Source organism: Rattus norvegicus, chromosome 18 (assembly GCF_021556685.1).
Source record: "Rattus norvegicus strain SHRSP/BbbUtx chromosome 18, alternate assembly SHRSP_T2T, whole genome shotgun sequence".
Taxonomy (NCBI): domain Eukaryota; kingdom Metazoa; phylum Chordata; class Mammalia; order Rodentia; family Muridae; genus Rattus; species Rattus norvegicus.
The window spans coordinates 53,243,974-53,266,685 of NC_141551.1; the positions used below are offsets into that span (position 1 = coordinate 53,243,974).

The following is a 22,712-nucleotide window of genomic DNA, read 5'->3' on the forward strand; positions in this document are numbered from 1 at the left end:
CTTAAGGCTAGCAGCAGATGGACAAGACAAAATGAATTCAAAGGTATTTGGGGGAAAGGTCGTCTCATATTGCTTCATTGGAGCATTTTGCTGTATATTGTGGTTTCTGACTTGAGTTGTGTTGATGTATTTCTTCTGAACCTTCTTGCTTTCTTTATTCGTTCATTTTATTTAATCCTTGCATTTTTTCTTTACTTCTTTGTTTTCTTAAGAGAAAGAAAGAAGGCATAGAGTCTGAAAGGCTAACTGCTTTTTAAAATATGGGCATTTAAATAATAAAAGCATAAAATGGGACTTTCTAGTTTTTCTAAGTGAAAAGATCCTTGCTTTCAAAAGCAACACCACAACTAAGAGGACTGGTTGTTGTGATATATGATATCCAGTGAGGGTACTAGCCTATGAGTATTGATGAGTTACGCCATCTCCCTCAAGCAACAGAAACACAGACTTCTGTTTTGTCGGTTGGGTATTTGGGAAGGTATGGAGGTTTTAAAGATTTAAGTTGCAATAATTAAAATGTCAATTTTCTTTTTTTCTGTCGTGTTTATTAATGTAGGTAATGTTTCTTCTCCAAGAACAGAGAAGTTTGAAAGCACAGGGGGAAAACGAGGCAGTTCGGAGCATGAAACTGTATGGGGTCTGAGCTGAGATGCTTCAGGCAGTGTTCACCTGCACGGCATGGCAGGTAAGTCTGCACAGGGCAAAGTGTGCATATTCTGTGTTCAGAACCAAGCCCGAAGCGAACTCTAGAACTGCAATATGAGTAAGAACTGTCAGAAACACTAAATTCATTGCCCATTTGATTTTGAATTAATTTTTGGTCATCACATGTTCAGAAAACTTGCTGGTGTCAATTTTTTTTTCAGGTCCCATACTTGGTGCCTTGCCCAACCAGATAAGAAGCTATTGTCTAGAGAACTTCCCTTAGACCAGGCTGAGTGACCTATTTTGGAATTAACTTTTTTTTTCTGAGTTTTTAACACACTGTAAGGTTGGCACAACACATTAAACACCTAAGCATGGGGCTCTCGAGACCCTTGTCTGTGAAACCCTCTACTGCAAACTACATGACCTTGGTACAGTTTCCTTGTCTGAGGTGGTATCTCAAGATATAGCCTATGACAAAGCAAAAGTGTCTGGAGTTTAAGGATAGCCTGGTGTACATAGGGAGACCACGCTGAAGAAGAAGAGACTAATGTTAAGCTCAAAGATGATCTGCCCGTGTGACCCTGTCCCTATGTTTCTAATGCCCAGTCAGAGTTGACCATCGCTGTGAGATAAATGTGCAAGGCAGGTCATATAAAAGGAAGAAATCAAGACCAAGTACATTGAGGTATGTGCGTAATATCTGCACTCAGAAGGCCGAGGCAGGGAAGGAAGTTTCAGACTCCTGCTTTGGCTAAAAAGACTGCAAAGACCCTATTCCAAAGAAGAGAGGGGAGAGAGGGGAGAGGAAGAGGAGAGATGGTCAGGAAAAAAATTCTCTCTCCTCAGTTCTGCAAAGCACGGGTGTCACCTTCAAGAGAACTGTTCAAGGTGTTCAGGTTGCTTTTCTACCTGTTCCCTCGGGCTGGGGATTTGGCTCAGTGGTAGAGCGCTTGCCTAGCAAGCGCAAGGCCCTGGGTTTGGTTCCCAGCTCCACAAAAAAAAGAGCCATGCCTACCTGTTCCCTCACACCGTGAGGGTATTTTCAGCCATGTGTGTACATTTTTAAAATTTCTAGTTTTCCTTAAAAACTGACTCCTTGGTGATATTTAATTCTAATCCTTCCCCTTAATAAAAATTCCAAAACGGTCGCCTTCCTTAGCCTCAAAACGGCTACACGTTACAGACAGCATTTCATAACCTATTTAATCGGGCTCTGTTCCAGCATCCACAACCTCGCAGTCAGCCTGGCTTATTTTTCCATACCCACCAATGCCAGAATTAACTCAGAATATTAACACACATACTGAACTCTCTGCAAAGGAGCATTGTACCTGCAGGGGATCCATGAGGACTTGAGCACATTTTCCTTCTCTTTCCCCAGCGTCAATGTCCTTCCCCTTACGGCTTTCCCTCCTCTACCTTGCTCTCCTCCCCCGAGGAAGAACGAATGGACTGCGCTTCTCCAAAGATGAGCGGAAGAGCATCACATTCCACAAGAAAGGAAAAGGTAAACCGTGAGTGAGTGCCTGCTCCCTGGAGACATCAGTGCTGGGTAGGGGCTTGTCTTCAGTAGGCCTCATTCTGTAGGCCAGGTTGGGATTGAACTCTCATCTCAGCCCCTCCAGTGCTCAGATTACAGGCAGGTAGCACAATGCCCACTGGGTGTTTTATCTGCAATACATTTTCCTATGTAATAGTTGTACTGTTCATATGGTTTCTAGTCCCAAACTGTGGAACTGGAGCATCATGGAGTTAATTGAGCATTTAAGACTATTCGATCCCAGTAGTCTATGTTACTTCCTCTTATATCATCATATGGCGCCAAAGAGGCAGCAATGACAGACGTAAATTTGCTGTGGCCAGAGGCTTCTCAAAGTCCATGACACTGGGAGAACAATCATGGCTCTTGTTTCTCAGCAGAAGGACACCCAAGTCCACACACAACCCATAAACTACCTTGGCTAACCAGCACGGTCCTACTTGTCTAAGCCACTCTAGAATTCACTCATTGATGTGGGTGTGCATAAACTCATCCTATGGGAATTTTATGAGCACCTACTATGTGCCAAGTACTCTCCAAGAGTCAAAGAATGCAACAGTAAACAAAATAATCCAGGCCTCCCAGAACATAAATTCCCAGAAAATGAAAAATGGCTCCCCTCTGTTTCCTCTCAAGGACTTGTGTTGAAAGATTAAGCACATTAACACATACATTGCCTACTGTAATGTGGATACCTAGCAAACATTCAACAAATGCCAGCTATTGTTAACTTTTAATGAAAGTCCTTCTAGCACAAATTGAACTGAAATCAGTGTACGTGACACCAGCAGGTACTTTGTTGGGTACACAGATCTATGGTTGGGGCTGTGACTAGTTGTTCCCTCAAGTATCCAAAGTAAAATAGAGCGTTTAGTTGAAACTGGAAGCTCTGAGGTGAGCTGCCTGCCTATCGTTCACCTGAACTCTAAATGAACGTCGAGGGTATAGAGATCCTTGTTTGTCTGACTAGTTGGGAACAGGAAGTGATCCAGGGGTTTATTATCATCTACTGCAGATCAGTAAGAACCCTTGAGTCAGAACAAGTCGTGTAAGAGAAATGAAAGTGTGGGCGTTATGGTGATTATTTTAAGTAGCCAAACTGAAGGGAGTCCACGATGATGCCTTTCCTCTGTTAGAGACTTTTCTTTCTGGAAAGTTCTGGAAAGCCGTCACTGCAAGGGCTTTCTTTGTAAGCTTCAGGAGTTTACGGAAGTGCCCAGAACAATGGTTCGACTGCCAGATGGTTTCCTGCCAACCCAAGGGCTTTGTAGACCAACCTGGCCATTGGTGTTAGTAGGGATGGCATCAACAAAGGACAGGAGTTAGCCAATATTTAAAAGAGTCACCTTCCCAAAGGGAATGAAGAAGACATGAATTGCATAAATGAACCACAACTACAAAACACCTGATAATCTGCCCAGTGTTGAAGGATAAGGCACCTTCCAGGCCGAATCCCAAACCCTTCCTTCCAAGGGGAGTTACAAACTTGTACATTTAGCCACAGTGCTAAAGATAAGTCCGCAGCGTGCTCAGCCCCAAAATGGAGCATCTTTTTTCAACCCTGCCCTCCAAGGCTGAGGAATGAACGTTACAGACGAAAAGGTAGAGAGATTGTGAGAGCCAGAGGTCGGGCAGAGCGGGAGAAAAACCTGGATATGACAGAGTTGCTGCCATGAGAAATCATAGCAGTTGTGGTTACCTGCCCAAGACCATCTCTAGACCAAGCCTGGCAACGTAGCATGGATAGGGGAGGGGTCATGGAGCTGAGAGCAGTTTTTGATTGGCCGCTGCTAGAGGAGAAAGAGTCAGCTGTCTTCAGGGGTGTGGCCTCTCATGGGTGCACAGTGATGCTGCAATGATGCCCTATATTCGTGCACACGGAGTGCTCTAATTGAACTCTGGATTATAAACGGGGGGAAGAAGATGTGAAATTGGGAAGGGGAGATGAGAAGTATCTGGGAGAAGTTGGGGGGCAGCAGTGGATATTAGCAAATACACTGTATACGTGTATGAAATTCTCAAAGAGTAGATAAACAGATGACGCTTTTCCAAAGTCATGAGTTGTATTCGTTAATTCCTGAGAACATTTGACTTCCTGTTTCATTTCAAATCTGTTCACTGGAATTTGAAAAGGAAGAATGAAAACAGAGAATCAAACCTTTTCATTAGCTCATACCTTAAATGTTTATCTATTGGTCTGTTTGGCTCAGGAACAGCAAACAACGTCTAAGATTTTGGTTTTGTTTAACTTCACAGCGCTGCGCGAAACAACCCTCTGCCCACTCTACCCATGACGCTGTGCAAGCTTTCTACCCTTGGACTTTCTAAGTTTATACTTATGGTTTTTGATACACAGATTTTAATGTCTTCCTGGAAACCAATGATACCTAAACAATGAAATGAGGAAGGACAGGAAGAATCCACCACGAGACATTTTCCTATCTATCTGTCCCTGTAACATCATACCTAATAGAAATGACTAAAAGGGGAAGGTGTTTCTTTTGCTCACAGTTTCAGGGGGCTCTACCAGTGTTTCCTCGGCTTTATACACTTGTTTTATGATGATCATGATAGCAGAAGCGTGTGGAGGGAGGAGCCATTCACCTCCTGGGAGGCAGGAAGCAGAGAGAAGTGACAAAGGGGTCAAGGTAAGAACCAGGCTCTAAGGCCAACTAAACTCGCCCAGTGGCAACTAAACTCTTTTTTATAGTTTCTCTTCCTCCCATTAGTCTATTCAAATTTTGAGCCTAAGAAGGGATTAAACCCCTTAGATTGCAGCTCTCAGAATCTAGTCAGCTCAAGAGCAAGCATCCTCTCAGGCAGCCCCTCAGCATGTTTTACTAATGCCCTAGGGGTTGCCCGCTTGCATAGTTTGAGAGAGCCTGATTATGGATCCAAATTCATTACATAAGCAACCCAGGCTGGCCTTGAACTTCTCACCCACCTGTCTCGACATCCGAAGTGCTGGGATAACAGATGTGCACTACTACACACAGTTCTCTTAGGTGTTTCTTGGTTGAGTTGTTCAAATTAGCCACCATATAAACATAACCAATAAAATCCCACGGATGAATTTGTAATTATTTGATATTTCGACTCCTGAGAATCTTCCTTAACCTAACAGAATAGAACAACTATAGCTTCCTCATTTCCTCAAGAGTCCTAGGCAGAGTTGGGAGATTCTGATGTTTTCCTGACTCTGTAGACCAGCTCCTTCAAAGGTGTAGAAGATGGTTTGGTCAAAGCTGAGGGAAGCAAGCAGGCCTCTCACACACAAAGAGCTGTGAGGGAGCATTTGAACTGACCACGTGTTTCCTTTATCTAGGTGAGTACACGTCTAAGTTTTTTGATTTAAAAATCACTGACTGCTGCATCTGTCGTGTTTTCTGAGAACCCCGCCTCAGACACACCAAAGTAGTCTTCTTTTCTCCTTAAGTTTGTGTCATTTTTGTCAAGGATCTAACCACAACAATAAGAAGAAGTGACTGCTAACACTGGTTAAGGTATGTGCTGGGTAGTATTTTGTCAAGAGGACATAAGCTAGAGATTCCTTACGGGAAGAAACCTCAATACAGAAAATTCCCCCATCAGCTTGGCTTTATTGATGTTTGATATGGGAGGGCCCAGCCTACTGTAGGTGGTACCCACCCTGGGATGGTGGTCGTAGGTTGCGTAAGAAAGTTTAAGTAAGCCATGGAGAACAAGCCAGTAAGCAATCGTTTCTCCATGGCCCCTGCTTCTTCCTGCCTCCAGGTTTCCATCTTGGCTTTCCTCAACAAAGGGCACAACTAGAACCTATACATTAAAATAATCCTTTTCTTCCCCCCAAGTTGTTTTTGGTCAGTGTTCTATCACAACAATAGAAAACCAAACTAGGGGGGGTTGGGGATTTAGCTCAGTGGTAGAGCGCTTGCCTAGCAAGCGAAAGGCCCTGGGTTCGGTCCCCAGCTCCGAAAAAAAAAAAAAGAAAAGGAAAAAAAAAAAAGAAAAGAAAGAAAACCAAACTAGGAAAGGTATATGGACCTGATCAGGAAGGCAGATGAGAGAGAAGCAAAATAGAATTAGAGAGAGAAAATCACATTGACTCTCCAATCTAAAGGGCTTTGGGCAAACAGTAGAAGCTGAAAAGACATTTTCTATACACTTTCTTCTGCATATGTGTGCATGTGCTCATGTATGTGCATTCACACACATGTGAAGTTCAATGCACATGCTTGAGGGGTCTGGAGGTCTAAAGACTTCTAAAGGATGTCTTCTTGCATTGGTCTTTACCTTGTATTTTGAGACAGATCCTCCCATTGAAGCTGGAACACTGCTTCACCTGGGTTGGCTGACCAGCAAGCCTCTGTCTCCGCCTCCCCAAAGCTGCATGCCATTCAACCTTGCTTTGTCATGTGGGTGCTGACAACTAAACCCAAATCCCAAGCTCACCTGGCACCCATTTTAACCCTTTAGCTCCAAACTTACTTGATCTGCCTCACCCATGTGAAATCATAAGTTCTAATAGAAGCTGGAGAAAATGGCAAAGAGGTGTTGAGTAGCCAGGCTTGCCAAGTAAGTCAAACAGAGGGATGGGGCAGGGGTGCGTGTGAAGGTGTTAGCCCAATCTTAGTCTTCCCAAACAGGAGTGGCCCGCCTACTCCTCACAACTGCACAGCAAAGTAATGGTGGTCGTCTCTGAATACTTTGTCTCCAAGCTTCACAAAATGCAGGTGAATGCCTTTGGTTGCATGTTATAATATTAGCAACTAACTGTCTTGCTAAACAAAATGCTCCTTCCAGCATAGAATACTATCTTTTAAGCATTAGCCCATTCATGTGTCAAGTGCAGCAGGAAATTCTTAAAGCAATAAGCCACTAAAGGAGTCAGAAAACACAGACGGTGGTGGAGTACATGTGAGAGGAAAGAAGGAGGAACCAACTGGGAGGAACCGAAAAGAAAGGGAGGGAAGGGGAGAAGGAACAAGACAGACAACCAGAGGGGATGCTCAGGTTGCTGTAGGTTGGGTAGAGTTAGACAAAAAAAAAAAAAAAAAAAAAAAAATTTAAAAAAAAAAGAGGGTGGGCAGAGATTGGAACATAAATCTTAGACAAGAAATTCAGAGGGTGAGTCTTTATATTATCTGTATTAACACTTTTTCTTAGATTTGGGGGAGGGGGGAGAGTGGAACTAGGACCAAGGCCCGGGCCCCATCTCTCAGTCCTCTTTGGAAGGCCAGGCATTTGCCTTAGCCAGCTGATCCTCTTGGGCTGCGTGCGAATGGGTAAACTTAGCTTCATTAGTCCAGGTGAGCTTCAGCACCCCACGTTACAGATTTAAACCATTGTAGCTGTTGTTTCAGCTTGCCCCGAAGTACGACAGGGTGAGGAGGTCTCCACGTAGTTTTTATAGTTTTAATGCAGAGAAAAACACTTCAACAAAGGTCATCTAGAATCTCTGAAGCAGTTCCAAGTTCTGCTTAGTTGCACCTGAGATGTCTGGACCTCCTCGGGTCTGAATGGAGCCACACAGACCTCGCCTTTCGCAGAAGAAAGTTTAGTCGTTTGTCAAAAGCAGAGGGATCTTTTCAGGTGTCGGAGATACGGCCTATGTCCCAGGGGGCCAGGCTCACCTTTCCTGGAAAGCGGGGCCAGCTCTGCTGAGGATAATGGTTACTTCTGGTTGGTCATAGGAGAAACGTTCGTAATCGATTCAGAAGCTGCCCACATCTTTACACCTCCTTCCCACTCGCCCTCCTCACTGGCTTCTCGCCAGCACCTATTGATTTGAAAGCGTAGATGACACTGTCCGCATGTTGCAAATAGGGATATTTAAAACCAGTAAACTTAATTGATATGAGGAAGGTCTTGAAGCTAATTGAGGGTCCCTCGTTTGCTGCATTGAGTCCAAGAGCGCTCTGTTTACTTGGTAGTGCATCGCAAACAGTGCTTATGGGTTCAGACAGACAATCTGGAAACCCAACAGGACATAGTGAGGACAAATGATCTCTCCTCTGAGGCCTGAGGTATAAAGAATGGCTGTGGGAAACATAGGTGCATCCACTTGGAAAGTCAAGTAGGTGGTGGGATCTATGTACACCAAGTTAAGGAGATTTATTATTGATTATTGACTGATTATTTATTATAGATATAAAGGTAATTTATATTTAAAATGACATAGGATCTGTGGTATAGCTAAGTGGTAGAGAATATATTTAGCATGGCCAAAGTCCTAGGTTCAATCTTCAATACTTCAATATTCAATAAAATAATAGAGAAGCCATAAATCAATAATCAGAGACATTTTTATAAAAAAAATATATAATAATATAAAAATCCCGCACTGGCTGACTTTATATCAGCTCGACACAAGCTAGAGTCATCAGAGGGGTGAGCCCCTCAATTGAGAAAATGCCTCTTTAATATCAGGCTGTAAGCAAGCCTGTAGGACATTTTCTTCATTAGCAGTTGATGAGGAAGAATGGTGCCACCCCTGAGCTGATGATTCTGCGTTCTCTAAGAGCAGGCCATAAAGAGTAAGGCAGTAAGCAGCACCCCTCCATGCCCCTACCTCAGTTCCTGCCTCCAGGTTCCTGCCCTGACTTCCTTCAATGGTGAGTAGTGAATTAAAGTGTAAGCCAAACCAGTCCTCTCCTCCCCAACTTGCCTTTGGTCACGGTGCTTCATCTTAGCAACATTAGCCCTAACCAAGACACCGGCCGTTTACACAACACACATAGAGCATAAGGAACGTGCACACGGGAGTAACATTTACACAACAGTCAAATCTGCGAATAAAGACTTGCAAAACAGTAAGTCGTGCATAACTGGAAAAAATTAAAGATTAAAAAGTAAATTTAATAAAAGTGAAATGAACAAAGAACTCCGGTAGGAACATAAATTCTACAGGAATTGAAAGGCAGTCTGCCTATATATGCCAGGTTTAGTTGACTATGCAATTTACAGCTAGATTAATTTTTCATCGTCCAAACGAAATCCCTTAGATAAACATGAGTGGGAAGGTTTCTATTGGGTCAGTTTCAGGAGCTTCTGCCCGTGGGCTCCATTGCTGTGGTGTGGCAGAAGTCACAACAGAAAGTGTCGTGGGCATGGCTGGTCACTTTGCCATGACCTAGAAGCAAAAAGAGAGAAATGGGTTGGGGACAAAGTGGACCTTTCCAGGATGCCTCCTCAATCTGCCACTTCCCAATCTGCCATGAAAAGATGACTCCATCGGCTGATTAATTCATCCGTTGATGGAGTCCTTGTGAGCCAATCACTAATGGAAAAATGTCTGGCAACCACGTCTTTGCCACATGAGCCTCTGGGGACTTTTCAGATCCAAACCATAATACCTCAGCTATTTACTTGAGAAATAAAAAAATTAAAAACCACCCTTTGCTTGTTTCTTTTTTCCTTTTTCTGGTGGCCCTGAATTCATGATCCCCCTGCCTCAGCCTCCCATATGTAAGATGCGAGTGCTGTAGTTGTACACAATTATACATTCTACACCCTAAAACGTGCTGCATACCAACGTATGCATGAAGAATCCCGGGAAACTTATCTACAACAGCAGAGAGTGGGGAAGAAACTATGTATTTGCCCATACTTAAGGATGTTCACACTGAGAAACAAAGTAAATAATGTCTATGTTATAGAAGAGAAAAATTCTATCGCAAATTATAATCAGAGTTTGGCTTTATTTACAGGTGAAAAACTAAAACAACATTTGAGTGTTTGTAGATACATAAAGTGATGCCTGGAGGTTTATGTACTGTGGTTTTAATAGTTAACGGGTTCTACAGGTGAGTAGGGACTGAGTTGGCCTCACTTCTTCTCAAGACAAGACTAAGGGGTAGAGAAGCACTCCCGGATCTGACTCTTTTTTCCCAACTTTATTAACTTGGGTATTTCTTATTTGCATTTCAATTGTTATTCCCTTTCCCAGTTTCCAGGCCAATATTCCCCTAACTCCTCCCCCTCCCCTTCTATATGGGTGTTCCCCTCCCCATCCTCCCCCCATTACTGCCCTCCCCCCAACAATCACGTTCACTGGGGGTTCAGTCTAGGCAGGATCAAGGTCTTCCCCTTCCACTGGTGCTCTTCTAGGCTATTCATTGCTACCTATGAGGTTGGAGCCCAGGGTCAGTCCATGTATAGTCTTTGGGTAGTGGCTTAGTCCCTGGAAGCTCTGGTTGCTTGGCATTGTTGTTCATATGGGGTCTCAAGCCCCTTCAAGCTCTTCCAGTCCTTTCTCTGATTCCTTCAACGGGGGTTCTATTCTCACTTCAGTGGTATGCTGCTGGCATTCGCCTCTGTATTTGCTGTATTCTGGCTGTGTCTCTCAGGAGAGATCTACATATGGTTCCTGGCAGCCTGCACTTCTTTGCTTCATCCATCTTGTCTAATTGGGTGGCTGTACATGTATGGGCCACATGTGGGGCAGGCTCTGAATGGGTGTTCCTTCTGCCACTTTGCCTCCCTATACCCTCCCAAGGGTATTCTGGTTCCCCTTTTAAAAAAGGAGTGGTGAAGCATTCGCATTTTGGTCATCCTCTGGATCTGACTCTTACCAGCTCTGCCTGTGTTATTGGAATGTTTAGTATCACATGTTTATGTACACCTTGAGTAATTCTGTATATATATATATATATATATATGTTTGCTTTTTGGAGATCTGAATCCACTGAGTAAGGAAACAGAATCTTTGCACGCATCGGTACCCTAGTAAGAATTATGGCAGCATTTACAGGAGGATTAGTGCTAAACGGTTGTGAAGGAGGTATTTAAACTCAGTGAATCCTTCCTGAGTAAAGCTATGCAGGGTCTGGCCCAGTGTCCTTAAAGAGGTCAGGAGAACATACTTGAAGCAGGGCAATGGTCCAGCAATTAGTGGGTAAAAGGCAGGAGGCATAGGCTCCAATCTCTAATCTCTCTGGGTCTCATTTTCCTCAGCAGTAAGACGAAGAATGGACCAAAGCATCACTTCAAACTCTTTAAAATGGTGGTAGGATGAATAGAGGGTATCAGTTTTCAATTTCCAAAATAAAATCTTACCCAAAAAAATATCCATTATTCAAACTTGATAGTAGTAGAATTTCTTTGGTCAGAGGGAGGTCATGGGTCTCAGGATGCCCTGGGGAAACCTGGGGCTATGTAGAACATTACCCTAAAAATTCCACTTAATATCTCTTCTAGATCCCTTTATACTTGAACAGTACACAGTTCTCATTTGTGCATGCCATCTGTATGTGCCAGCCAAACGAAAGGCCTGTGAGGAGAGATGTGGGGAAGGAAAAACAAAACACAGTAGCATTTATTGCATTGCTAACATGTAGCAGGCACCCTATAAGCCATTTAATAGCTTCCTTTGTTTAATCCTCTCAAGAACCCCACGGTTTCACTTCTGTACAGATTAGGCTACCAGGGACAAAACACTTGCCATAGGTTACACACCAAAGGAGCTGGAAACCAAGTTGATTTGCCAAAATGGAAGGGGTAGACAGGGTAGGTAGGCCCGGAGGATGGTCTTTTCCTACTAGAGAAAAAAAAAAGACTCAAACAGTTCCGCTTTGGGGCTGGAGAGATGGCTCGGATTAAGAGCACTGGCTATTCTTCCAAAGGACCTAGGTTCAATTCCCAGTACCCACATGGCAGCTCACAACTGCCTGTAACTCCAGTTTCAGAGGATCCAACACCCTCACACGGACGTCCACGCAGGCAAAACACCAATGCACATAAAAATAAATACATAAAACGAAACAAAAAGGTCTGCTCAGAGTTGAAAGGGGAACAGGGATGCCAGGCAAGAGGATTCAGGAGGACTTCTAGTCCCTGCTCTTCCTACTCAAAAGCATCTTCTGAAACAAAGCCTCAGAGGACCATTTCTACTCCTCCTTTTCCTCTTCCTACTGTTGTATTGATGTTTGTTTTGTGCTATTAAAAAAAAAAAAAGACAAACCCATGTACTCTAAGGGTCTAGAGAGCTGAGACTATCCTATGTGAAACATGTCAAGAAAACCACAAGGCAGCATAGAACTCGCCGTTTGCTATGTAGATCCCTCGAGGAGCAAGAAGTGGACCCGACCTCTGGGAGCATGGCATGCTAACAGACACACACACTACAGGAGGCTCGTCACCTCTGCCTTCACGGAGTCACCAATGGCCCTACACTGCTGCTGAGTGAGCCAGGCTTTGTTGCTCGTCCAATGCTATGCCCATCAGTTGCCCCCACTGATGGTCACACTGCAATAGTGATTTACCTTATTTTCCCAAGTAACCAATTCATAGAACAGCCAGGCAAGCCATGACTCACCTTGGAAGAGGCCCAAGGCTCTCCTCTGCAAAAAAGCTTTACAAAAAGATCATCCTTTGTAGAATGTGAACATGGCCTCTGCCGCGGAGTAATGTTTCCAAAGGTTATTATCGCAAATCCAGACATTTTGATATTCTGTCGAATCCAGTTGTGCCGCGGAGACAGGTATCTGCGTACAAAATATCTGCCCATGAAGATATTCTGAACCAGCTTAAGGCACAATGTAAGACTCTTGCTCCTCAAATCAAACGTAACACAGTGTTTCTTCTCGTTTGGATCTGGAAGGTTAAGTAAGTTTATATTGATTGAAGCCATGAAAAGCAGTGGCTGAGGCTACAGTCGTTCCTTTATAAAAATCATACATTCTTCTGTTTTAAGGGAAATAAAATATTGATAGATCCTCAGTCAAAGCCATGTGATTTATCTGTTATGGAATTAAGGGACATTAGAATAATAACAAGTGGGCTTATAAATGCTACTTCTGTGGCATCAAACAATCTTGGTATGAGCAATGTCTGACGTAAGGAGCCCCAGCCATTGTCTCAGGGAACAGCAAACACAGGAGCGGGAATAACACCGTGCTCAGAGCAATGGAGTGGAGCTGTGCCTTTTCGTTTGCACATTCAGTTGGCTTGGTAGCCTCCGGCGCGTAGTTGATGCTTAACTAATATTTACTGTGAAAAATCAAGGAATTTAGTTTGTAAACTTTGCGTGGTTGATGTAATATCCCACCTGTGCTTGTAAACAAACTTTGATTTTTTTTTCCCCCAAAGCCTAAAAATCGCAGATTGCTGTCCATTATAGCAGAAAAACTTACCACAGATCAATTTTTTCCCCTTTTCTCTCTCAAGAGAGACGTTTATAGTGATGGATGAGGACACCTTATTTCACTTATGACTCCAGTCCTGGTGTGATTATCGCTGATGTCTTATTTTAGAAAAAAAAACTGAACAAACTGCATAGGCATCTAGACGAGAGCCATAAATTCATCTTTGTACCAAGAATGATGTGTACAGCTATGCTTTCTCACACACAAGATAAAACCTGTTAGTGCCTTGGGACTGCTCTGAAACCATTTGAGTAGACAAACCACATTGGAGCTATTGTAGGTGGTCACCTTCGAAAGAAAGATGGAGGAATTTAGAGTTTGAGGGACACTAAACTGGGTGGCTCCCAAAAGAAAGGGCAGGACTGCCCTGAGTCCATGAGTGACAGGCTGAGAGGAAGATCTACAGCAACACTGCCATAAAGGGGCCGAGGGGTGGAGAGGGCAGGATAAGCTCAGTACTGAGCATGCTGGGTTTGCTCTTTGACCAAGACAGGATATAGGTTAGTCTAGAACCCTCGTCCCATCAAAGTTATGGACAGACAGTGGACAGACACCTTCTGTCTTGAGATAGCATTTCCAAGAGCGTCATGGGACAGAGGCCTCAGGCAATAGGCAGTAGGCACTGGTTCTTTATATACGAATGTGAAAGTTAAGCTTTTAATTCTGACATACTCCCTTCTCTCTGGAAACCTTTAGTGACGTTGGGGACCTGACAGAGGCAAAGGAGAAAAATAAATAAATAAATAAATAAATAAATAAATAAATAAATAAATAACAAATGAGACTAAAAAAAAGAAAAGAAAAGAAAAGTACAACAGGAACCCAAGGTGCAGGGAGCAATTGGGAAGGATTTGGGAGATTCTCATGCACGCAGACAGAGTGTCTATGCTTAGGGTTACAGAGGCTCGGAGTTGGAGAAGAGCAATGAGCAGTTTCACCCAGAGGCAGGCACGACTTGGATCCTCTCCTGCTAAGTAACTCTCTCTAAATTAGTTCTCAGGCCTGATAATAAACACCAGCGGGCTTTTTTTTTTCTTTCCTTTATATAGAAATCCAGGCTTATGAACAGTGTAACTAACACATAAAATTTTCAGAACAATGATGTAGGTTACAGGATTCAAAATCATTTTAGGCACCATCTGAAACAGGCATTTTCTCTACCCATGAGACATTATCGAAATTAGTGCCCAGAAAGTTATGACTCAGGACACCGAAAGGCTGACCAACAATACCTGGACACACCTCCCCTTGACATCCAGAGAGGCCCTTCGAGAGGCCATGAGAATGAAAGAAGAGTATAAAGAATGAGGAAAAAGCAAGCTCATGTGAGATTTTATGAAAGTTATGGAAAGAAGTCACATGAAGAGAATTGATGAGAGAAAGTATGAAGAAGGAAATGATATGGATGGGTAGTGAGAGGCCAAGTCCTACTTCAAGATGGCTCATTCGTTGAGACTATAAAATTTTAGAGGGAATATACCCAAACCACAGACCACCAAGAGAAGTGAATGTGTTCTCACTGGAAGAGTACAATGAGTGCGACTCCAACTGTAGAATTAACCTTCCTCTTTCCTTTACAAACGAGGCCAGCATTTAGACAGCCCAGTGTTTGCACAGATAGTTGTGTAACAGATGGGGTGGATTACTGAGTCACCCACACAGGCAATCGCTGATTAACTTTTTCATTAATTGACTTTTAACAGTCCCACAGATGGCACATGGAAATTTTCCAGTACTTATACAGTAAGTAAGTCAGCCTCTCCCTCTTATCAAACGTAAATTCGGTTCTTTACAAAGAACTTAGGAGTCTGAAGGGAAAATTACAGAACAAATCTCATCTTTCATGCTAGTTGAAAAGAACTGGCCAACTCTAAGTAATGTCTGTTGCTGCCTGTTTGGAAGTGGGGTGTCACTTTAAAAACTGGTTTCACTGATTCTTAAGGGCATAAGCTTTATGCTCACATTTCTCAGGGCTTTGGTCGATGGCTTCTCAGTTTTGAAACAGAAATAGGATCTATGCGAAATTGCTCTCTCCAGTCCATATTCGCCGCCCTTGGGTTCTGATTTGGAAAATCAAACACTACCATCACGAACACTATAAGTGATCTCATTAGTGAATCTGAGACTCACAGTAGTTCTAAGTACTACTTAATACAGAATGAATTGTTTAGCTAACAGGCAAAAGAGCTACTCACCATGTCCTAACCCCCAATCCCACAGACTGGCTGAGCTGTTAAAATACAGTTACGAAATGTATTTGCGAGAACTAAACAAACTCCAACACATAAAGGACATGTCCAGCATCCGGTCAGGTATGAAAAAGTAAGCCTTGTGTAGTAGAACAGCGGACAAAAAGAATAATTGTGAGCTAATCCAAGTAAACAGGACATGCTGTCACATCAATTTAAAATCAAACACAAGGATCTGGCAATCTGAATCGGGAAAGAAAACAAGGGAAAGCTTCCTTCCTTCAGCCAGTGCTTAGCACGATGCCAGCCCCGGTGGACGCGGTCAAGGCAACCTGGGTAGGCGAGCTCATTGCTGCCTACAACCTTGCTAGCATCCACCTTGACAACAATTCACTTGGTGATGTGAGCAAGGACTATGGATCCAACAAACGTGTGCCGAGGTCCACTCTGACCCCTATCACGTTCTAGTCAATGCCCTATGGCCCCCAAACTGAAAAACAGATAGCCTTGTCTGACTCTATTCTGCAAAATGTGTGGAAACAAATCTTTGACAAGGACACCAAAAACAAAAACAAAAACAAAAACAACAACAAAAACAGCCAACCCATGCTCTACTACCAATGGGAAATGTAACACAGTGCAAGTTATACTCTTGGTTCCCTCATCTGTGAGGTGGCAGATGAGAAGTGTCCCCATGGATGGTCTTAGAGACGCTCTTATAAAATTGCAAGTAATGGTGAATGCTGAGAAGGTTGCTAATTTCTGTTAGGCTCTTAAATTTTAGACTGGCAGGTGTCAGAGAACAGCTTGTCACAGAAAGTCATAGTGGGTGATTCTAATTCTCCTGTTTGTCTTATAGACTGAGGATCTCTGAAAACATTAAAAATATGAAATGAAATTTCAGACGTTAGGGTATAGGCTACAAAACATAAAATATTTGGGGTAGTGCCCGGAGCATGTATACGACCTTATTTATAAGCAAATGAATTTGAGATGCATATTTTACACACACACACACGCACACACACACACACACACACACACACACACACTCCCAGGTGGGTTGCTAACTTGTTTAGGGGAAGCTAGAAAGAATATGGATTTTAACCTACCTGTCTACTCTCTTCCTTCTATTCAATATAAAACTTATTTCTAACCACAGCCCCAGAGATTAACACATAACTCAGCATGGGCCAATAATAATGCTTTATCCTTCACAATCTAAGCCAGACCTATATTCCTATCATTTGAAAGCTCTAAAACTGTTGTCCCATCTCTATCCAGTGGATAAAGCTGGCCTGGGAGAATTAAGCCCCACCTTTCCTTCAGTTATGCTACGCCTTATTTTTGTATAAGTTATTTTGTATTGGTTTCTGCCTATCCTAGTGACTGCTGCAACACTGCCTGTAACTGGCAGTTAAGAGAGAACTCTCTACTAAAGAAGACTCAAGTCTACATGGCCATCGGATGGAGGCTGATTTATGCAAAGGACAGGGCAACCAGACAGTGAGCTTGAGGTTTTCGTGTCAAAGTTTGAGAGGACCAAGAACAATGCTGCAATTGACTTTAAGCTACAGTGAACGTTTTTGCCGTTGTTGTTGTTGTTGCTGTTGTTGTTAAAAAATTATAAGATATTTTTATGATATTCTTTCCACTCTCCTAATTCCTCCCAGACTCCACCTCCTTCCCTACCTAAATCCATAGTTTATTTTTCTTTTTCTCTCAAAGAAAAACAAAACAAAACCTGAAAAAAAAACAAAAACAACAAAAATAAAAACAGTTAACAACAACAACAGCAAAAGCACACAAAAAAGATGGAGTCTATTTTATGCTGGAGTATAGTTGCTATGCCCAGGGTAGCACTGGAGAAATGGATTTTCCCTTTCCTGGCAGCTATAAATCGCAAATAGCTTCTGGGTAAGGGGTTGTGTTTGCATCCACTTCCCCGTCTCAGTGCTGGGATTCTGTCTGGCTTGAACTTGTGCCTGTCTTGCCCAGGCTGTCACACTTCCAGTGAGTTCGTGTGAGCTTCAACACTGCTGCGCCTAGAAGATGCTGTTTCCTTGATGTCACCTACCATGGCTCTTAAAATCCTTACACCTCCACGGACCCTACCTTGATGCTCGAACCTTGAGGGAAGGGATTTGATGAAGGCCTTTAGGTTTGAATGTCCCCAATGTCCCCACCCATTAAGAATCATTTTATTGCTGTGCTTGATTAATAGAATAATATTGGTAGGCTTTCCTCTAAGGCCCATGACCTATCTAGTTTCCAGTTCTTCACTACTTATCAGTGTCGGGTATGGGCTCCATCTCATGGGTTGGGCCTTAAATCCAATCAAAATCTGGATAGTTACCCCATTGTATCACTTGTAGGATACAGGGTTTGTAGCTGAGCCATGAGGGAGACAATATCATCATATAGCCAGCAAGTAAGACCTCCAGTTGCAGGACTAGGTGACATCATATTGGTCATTGGCCAAAGGGGTCCCATAGACCACCTCCCCAAACAGCCCGGGTGATTGCTAAGCCTACTGGTTACCCTTGGCAACCTGAGAATAAGGCCATATTGCTGAAGACACCACTTTTGTCGTGGAACATGGAGACATCTAGCCAGTGCCCAGCTGGAAGCGTCACCCCTACTGAAGGGCGTTCCTGGTGCTGGAAACGTTCTGAATGAATGAATACCAGAGGGGAAAAGTACTCACGGTCACCTCACAGTGAGGTTTGTTTTAAAGGTATGATCACTACAGCCAACCAACTACACATTTTTACTTCACACCACTCAATATACCCTCATCTCTCCCTATAAAACAGTCTCTGATATAAACCCTTAAAGCTCTTGTGAAACTTAAAACAAGAAGTAATGGGGGGGAGTGGTATACAGATTTCGTAGTGAGAGTTTGGAATGAAAATAGTCTATTGAAACTATGCCTACTTTATTTACTTACTGCAGTGATGGGTCTAGAATCTAGGGCCTAACCCACGTTAGGTAAAGGAACTTCCACTGAGCTATGTTCTCAGAACAACTAATAACTAAAATATATACCAGGAACTACTCTAAATGGGATGAAGGTGATAACTGATTTAATCAGCGTTTCGTCCCAGTAGGATAGCTCAATGTCCTTGAAAGCTGAATAGGGTACAGAGAAGTCCAGCTAACTAACTGCTCAATACTGCACAATTTGTCTGCCAGCAGTATGACCCTCGCCCCTGCTGTCGGCACCCAAACCCATGCTTTTAATGACTGTGTTAGACCTCTATGCTTCAGTGTCTCTGCTAAGCCTAGCTCAAAGTAGCAATTCAACAAGTGTTCATTAAATGGTAGTCAATGGATATAAATTGTCTGTGTGAAGGTATTTATAGCAACCAAATGATGCTGTGTGTTTCTTTTTAAGACAAATTGGCAAAAATGGAGTGGCACCTACAAGACAAGAGGTCTTCTATAGGGACACTCCCGCGCGCGCGCGCGTGTGTGTGTGTGTGTGTGTGTGTGTGTGTGTGTGTCCCTTTTGCTACTATTCTACTATTCTGGTTATCATACATAGAGCACTATATACTAAAGCTAAGTAAGTTCTTTTTGAAGTAGAATGATCCTCACATAATTTCCCAGGAAACTGGATTATCCTAAGTATAGAAAAGGGATCCTACCTCGTGCCAATGGGCCAAATAATATACACTATTGAGATGGGGACAATGCAGAAAATAGAAGACAGCCACCAGAAATACCCATCTTTCTCACTTTCTACATGAAAGAAAGTACTTCCCCTCTCATCCAGAACATAAATAAAGTAGTTCTTTAAATCATAATTTTCTCAGACTCCAATGTTAGCAGAAATGGCTTCTGTAACTATAATTTGGAAAGTTTCTTCATGATAAGAGTTTTTGAAGAAGATGTGCGAAATGAATTATAGAATTTTAATCTAGTTCAGAGTAAATTTTTTATAAGGAACTTTGATATCCCTTTAAATGGGAATCATACTTCCCTATGTCGGCTGTATTGTAAAGAATAATGTGGCTACAGTAGAACTCGTCGGCTTACTAAAGCCACTCCCTCGTTGGAATGCTGTGATTCGAGTGTACTGATCCCCACATGCAGCGGAGTTTAGCTAAGCCTGGAAAAGACCTTTGCCATGAGGCTTTGCAAAACAGAAGGTTAGCAGCTTGGGCTTCTATTGTGCAGTGGCAAGGATCTAAGAAACAAAATAACTTAAAAGGTTAATTCGACCCAAATCGTGGCTATTGCCAGGATCTGGAAAATTTGGAACCTAAGAACTACCGATAACTCTCACGTGATAGCTGTGGAAAAAAACTATGAGATCATCGCATCTACCTAAGGATCCCCCAGCCAGTTCTAGAGAAGCAATCATACCTTGGCTTGCTGGGGTACTGCTTCCCTGTGTGGGGAGAAAAAGCTTTTAACTCCTTATGGTGTAGCCAGGTGGAGTGAGAGCAGAAGTACTTCGCATATCCAGCTTGCAAACGGGGAACCTACTCCAGATGAACCCTGGAGTGGCCCCAGAGGCACATGCCAACACGGATCTGAAGCAGGACACATGGGAGCTGTTTATTCTACAGTTTTTTTTTTTCCTTTGCAGTCGCAAGAGCAATATTTCAACACCCCCTGAGAAAACGGAAACACTCAAGAGGGTGAACAGCCTGCTCTGCTCAGCCCCGAAGCGCTCCCCTGCACGCTGGGACACAGGTGCATGTCCTTGCTTGTCCAGTGATTTGGAGTGATTTAAACAAATTGTGAAGCTGCGGTGGATGTGGCATTCTGGGTGGACATACGCCTTTGTGTTCTTAAGACATGACTAGCAGCTTAAAGGGCTCTGTGGTGAGCTTAATCCTGATGGGAAAAGGCTGTGCAAGCTGCAAAACTAGGTTTTAGAAAGACAGGATGGCTTTACCCTCAGAAAATGACTGCTAAAACTGAATGGAAAAACGGACTTTTTCTGCTTCTCCGGACAGTTTGGACAGATAAGACTAATCCACAGATGCAAGGCTGCAAATATCTACCTACCTTCCTTCCTTTCCTTCCTTTCCTTCTTTCCTTCCTTCCTTCCTTCTTTCCTTCCTTTCTTTCTTTCTTTCTTTCTTTCTTTCTTTCTTTCTTTCTTTCTTTCTTTCTTTCTTTCTTTCTTCCCTCCTTCCTTCCTTTTAAAATAGATCTCTTTGCTGTTACCAAAGCTGAAGCTTCAGAAGCAACAATCTTGAAAATAGAACTATGAGGAAAATTACAAAACCTCTACGTCATTTATTTTAGGATCAGGAAGAGCTTTCTTCTTGTCGTCTTACGTGGAGAACTGCATGGCTTTCTGTAGCCAATGATCACATGCTAGAGGAGCTTGTGAAAGGCAGAGGAGGGGGAGGGGAGGGAGGGAGGGGAGGCGGAAGAGAGGCGGAGCTTACTAACAACTGGTTTGCTTAGACTCTACTTATTCAGGTCAGTTTACCATACATCTGTGTATTTTGAATATCACATACATAAGGACTCAGGATGACCATGTAGAGAGTCATGCTAGATTTTTACATTAATAAATTCCATAAACAACCACTGGCAAATGGCCATTTTCTTTTTTTTCTTTCCTTCTTTCTCTTTCCTCCTTCTTTCCTTTCTTTCTGTAGTTAGTTAGAGACAGGATCTCTCTATGTAATCCTGGCTGTTTTTAAACTTGCTATGTAAATGGGCTAGCCTCAAACTCGCTGAGATCCTCCTACCTCTGCTTCCTGGGTGCTGGGTTTAAAGGTGTCTGCCACCACAATGGTTGTTTTCATTAGTGGACAATGGAGGTCATCTTTTCTTTTTCTTAAAAAATAATGGCCAGATGTGGTGATCATGCACACCATTCATCTTAGAACTTGGATGGCAGAATCAGGTGGATTGATTTCTCTGGGTTCTGAGACAACCAGAGCTACACAATAGAGACCTTATCCAAAATAACAAACAACAACAAAACAGAGAAAATATTTTGTTTTGTTTTCTATGTATGTGTCTGAGTGAGTGCCTGTGTCTGTGTATCCATGGAAGCCAGAACACCGTCAGATCGCCTAGCGTTAGCGTTGCAGTAGTTGTGAGATACTCCAATTCTTTGCAGGGGTAGGAAGGGCTCTTAATCACTGAGCCACCACTCACCCCATCAGTCACCTTTACAGCAAGCAAAGTGTATCAATTAGTTTAACTCTTAGATCAGATCTGTGGCTCATATGTGGCTCCTTCTGGAATGCTGGGAGTTGTAGTTTTTGGACTATAACAAAAGTCTCACAGAAAAGTATGGTGGCCTATGGATTTTTCTTTATAACCACTGCAATACATGTCTCGGGACCACTCAGCTGGGAAATTCCAGGGAGTGGTCCTGACCAAAATCCATCTCTTTGTCAGGAACTAATATTTAATAAAATTTGCTTCAAATTTGGCCCAAAATAGTGAGATAGCTATTTCTCCAAGGAATCTCAGGATTAACGATCCCTGTAACCTCAGATCTTGAAAAGCAGAGGCAGGAGGCAAATACCAGGCTAGTGGCTACTGACAAAGACCCTGTCTCACAGCAGCACCCAAAAGAAGTCTCACTGTTTAAAGATATAGGATCAGAATGGACATAAAATACACAAAAGTCTTCAAAGGCAGCAATATTATCTCACTGAGTTTGGTGTAAGTTTCTGTAAATAAAATTTATTTTTCTCAGAACACGTTCTTGTTATTTTTGGTTGCTTTCCATTTTGTTTAGTTCTGAGCAAAGTTCTTCTTATGTAGCACATGCTGACCTCAAATTCCTGACCTTCTTGCTTCAGCCTTCCAAAGCGAGTATATTGTTTGTATTGTCCTCCCCCACCCCTCTTCTATCCTCTATCCTGTCTATGATGTCCTGTGTGGATACAGGATGCAACTTTATGATTCGCTGGTCCGATATCCCTACTCCCCAAAAGGATTTAATTCCTCCAGAATTTCTTTTAAAATCTATATGTGCAGGGCCAGAGGAAAGTATAGGATTATTTCCATGGTATCCAGACATTAAGGAAAGCCAATTTGCAATTAGGTGATTAACACAAAAGCCAGTGGTAACAAGCAACGTGCTATTATTCCAAACATCTTTGCTACAAATTACTGTTAAAAGCTTCTCCCTGTGTGTTTCACTTTGTCTTGACTGCCTGGTGATGACTTAAGTTGATGAGCGCATGAGATGGTTAAGATAATTGCCCAGCAACTGCAGAA

The 22,712-nt window shown here is 42.8% G+C and overlaps 1 long non-coding RNA gene across 1 annotated transcript; it reads right to left on the reverse strand.

The window, feature by feature from the left end:
* Positions 1-7,295: 7,295 nt before the first annotated feature.
* Positions 7,296-20,728, reverse strand: LOC134483033 (uncharacterized). Its single transcript, XR_015642568.1, has 4 exons — positions 19,872-20,728; positions 12,483-12,760; positions 11,225-11,438; positions 7,296-9,299 (listed from the first exon to the last, which is right to left on the reverse strand). It is a non-coding gene; the product is annotated as an uncharacterized LOC134483033 (long non-coding RNA).
* Between the last annotated feature and the right edge of the window lie 1,984 nt (positions 20,729-22,712).